The sequence below is a fragment of the Lactuca saligna genome, chromosome 8, assembly GCF_052625555.1.
Source record: "Lactuca saligna cultivar CGN05327 chromosome 8, ASM5262555v1, whole genome shotgun sequence".
Lineage (NCBI taxonomy): Eukaryota > Viridiplantae > Streptophyta > Magnoliopsida > Asterales > Asteraceae > Lactuca > Lactuca saligna.
Window position 1 is genome coordinate 104,526,565 of NC_136424.1, and position 3,619 is coordinate 104,530,183.

Here is a 3,619-nt window from a genome sequence, read left to right on the forward strand (position 1 = left end):
GCTGAAGAACTTCATTGGTAATCTTGGAGTTGTACCTACCATAAAGGAGCCCATGGAAATTTTATGTGATAATGAAGGAGCGGTTGCCTTGACCAAGGAACCGAGAGAACATGGTAGATCACAACATATCGATAGAAAATATCACTTTCTTAGACATCGTGTAGAAGAAGGACAACTCGTAGTGAAGAGGATATCATCAAAAGATAACCCAACAGATCCGCTTACGAAGGGACTGAGTAGGGTTAAGCACTTGCAGCATGCTAGGAGTATTGTGCTGAAGGATGATATTAGCATAGATTAGATAGTATTAGAAACGTATAATAGATAAATGTAATTAACATTTAATGATTAAATAAAGGAGTTTTATTTATAAGTAATGTTACTGTCTTATGTTAATTGTTTAACTATTGTTTCACTTTGCATGTTTTGACTTCCAGAATAATTGAGTTTATTAAGAATAATCGAATTATTCAAATTGTCCACAATCGTTCACATGTCGGAAGTAGATATGAATGAAGATTGTCATGAATAGGTGTGTAGATTGTCTAAATGGTTTTAGAAATAGCAAAAGATTGCTGCAACGTTCATGAGTGCTTATGAACTAGTTTTGAGCATTGGAACAAACCCGCGCTTGCTGGAATCACCTTATGGAATGTGATAAAAAGGGTGATCGCAAGACGATAATATCATATAGTCTTAAAACCTAGATATATGGTTTGTTATTTGTTAATTGATTGTACATTGATAAAGCGAAAATGCATTGGTAACTCGACGTTATAAAACGCATTGTTGTGTATAGTTGATTAATGAATAAGTAAATGCATATAAGTCGAAGTTTATCTGTAACTTTTATCCTAAGAAGGAAAAAGCGATATCTCGGCCGCTCGATGATTTGATTTGACTTATGTGCCAGGCCCGGTCAGAACTGAATTGATGTGTTCGATTAAGTTCTATGTCAAATAAATCGGAGATCGAGAAACCAAATGCTAGACTAATTATTCCATAGAATTGTCAGCATGATATCTAACAGAGGACTGTACGATCTCTTATCTAAAGGACAAGATTGATTAGATCAGAGTTTGACAGCGTCTTTGAGAGCTACGATTGCAAATCGGATTGTACGTGTGCATATAGTTACTAGACTTATCCAAGTGGGAGACTGTTGGAATAGTGTCTAAGGCTGCAACTATTTTAGGCAAGTATTTGACCCGATTGTGCATGGTCCTTTTGGGTTGCCTTCACCATAGCAACTTGATAGGATGATTTATTATGAGAGAATATATATTATTAATATATTATGAGAATAATATAAGGGATAATAATATTGTTATTTGATTAATATAAGTCATAGATTAATTAGTATTAATGTGGTGACTGAGATTAATTAAATAAGAGGGTATAAACTGTCAATTGTTTGATAGTTACACTTTGGGCTATGAATCCTTAAGAGATAGGGTATGGACGATTTCTAGGGATAGGATAAGCCTCAAAATCGTCCAAGGCATATCTAAGGAAAGGGTTAGGATTGCTTAGAGTCTAAGTTATCCAATTAGGGTTTAAGGGTGAAACCCTAGGAGCCTTACAAGTATAAATAGACCCCTTAGGATAGGGAAATCAGCACCTCTTCTAAAGCAAGGAAACCCTGGCTGATTTCCTCCTCTCTCCTCTCTCTCAAATCATTCTCTTTGCTAGTTGGTGTTTGTAAGCCATTAGAGGAGTGACAATTGTGACTCTAAAGCTCCAAGAACAAGAAGATCAAACAAGTGTTTCAAGGTAAGCTTCTAACTCTGGTTTTGTATTGTTCTTATACCTAATTAGCCATTAGAAGTCTTGGATTCAATGCATGTTTAATTAGAGAAACCTAGATCCAAGCATTAGGGTTTGTATGTGCACATAGGAATGTTCATATGTCCAAAAACCTATCAGTTTTGTATTTTAATAATCACATATTGATTCAGGTGAGAAAAAAACATATTCATATGTGAATATAACGTGGTAATTTAGTTTATGTATTTCATCAAACAGTTGGAGTGCATACAAATTAACTTTTTTAAAAATATAATAAATATGATACTTTGATTATTTAAATCTTACAAAATAATAGATTGGTAGACAAATATATGAGAATTTTCAAACAAAAAATGATTTGATCTTTTTCTAACCTTAATTTGATGCTTTATTTGTTGAACGATGTTGAATGAATGATACGAATTGAATTTTTTGTTGATTATCGATGATGTTCTTCTAATGATGTTGGGAGTACAATTAATCGTAGATATTAAAGATATGTTCGTATTTAAGTAGAATTGAAGGTTGGATTAAAAGAGCAAAAAAAGAATGACTTTCAACTATTGTTTAATTCTCTACACTTACGTATTTGTGATTAAAGGCTATTATATCAAATTTACAAGTTTGCCACCGTGTTCTTTATGTTTAGAGGCTAATTAAATGAGTGGCTGAGAATAATTCCCCCATTTTCAATCTTTTTTATTTTCTCAAGTGAACCTTTTTTTTATATAAGACGGTTCACTTGAGATTAAAAAAATAAAGATTTTGAGATTCAACTTCAGTCATATATTTCTCATTTGTTCACAGATTAAGTGATCATATATGATAATGATTGGTGAGTGGTGACAGAAGGCATGGTGGTTTTAGAGGTGGCGGTAGTATAAGCAGTGTTGTAAAACTCGTCGACTTTGCCGATGACTCCTCCGAGTATTCGCTACTTGGCCCCTTACCGAGGCGAGTTACAGAATCCCGAGTAGCCCCGATCGGCCGCTTACTGAACTGAACAATGTTGTAAACGTCGGTCAACTCGGTGATTAATATGTATAATATACTTAATAATTTATTATTTAACACACACATGTGATTATTAGTACGTATATATCTTAATTTTTCAATAATTACCCATGAAGTGAAACCATTATGTATTTTTCATTTTTTGTGTATTCATATTTATCTATTTTTTTTTTTTTTCAATCAACTTATTGTATTAACTTATGATTTCAACATATAATTTATCTAAAATTATTTCTACATTAATTACCGAATCCAAGTACTCTCCGAGTATTCTCGAGTACTCGCTATTCGGTAGTTGGCCGAACAGGTACCGAATAACGAGTTCTACAAATTGAGTATAAGTGACGGAGATGTCAGTGGTAGGTTTCAAATGCGGACATAGGTGGTGGTAGTGGTGGTGGCAGTGACGATTGTGTTGGTGGGGAAGGTGGCGGAGGTGAAATGAACGGATGACACTACATAATCATTTATGATTATAAGTCACCCACCGCACAAGGAACGAACGACACTCCATATATAAGGGTACTATTATAATCATATCTATTATTATTTATAGTAAACTGTTAAATTATTTAATATCATTTTAAATAGGAAATTGGTTTTAATTCGTCTTCACCACCACTAGAAATAATCGATCAATTTATGGTGTTTCTCTACGCCTCTTTTCGGCTTCTCCATCTTTGTTTCTCAAATCGTCGGCAGCCATCCCTCTATTTCTCTAAACTCTTCGGCGAGCAAATGCACCCATACCTCCGGACACCCACATAAATAACCTCGTTGCCTGTTGCTCATGAAATAAAGTCGAGAATGAATAAGA

General features: G+C 34.1%; 1 long non-coding RNA gene across 1 annotated transcript; it reads left to right on the plus strand.

The window, feature by feature from the left end:
- Positions 1 to 1,635: 1,635 nt before the first annotated feature.
- Positions 1,636 to 2,940, plus strand: LOC145008012 (uncharacterized). The gene is made up of 2 exons (XR_013663230.1): positions 1,636 to 1,773; positions 2,596 to 2,940. It is a non-coding gene; the product is annotated as an uncharacterized LOC145008012 (long non-coding RNA).
- Positions 2,941 to 3,619: the final 679 nt, after the last annotated feature.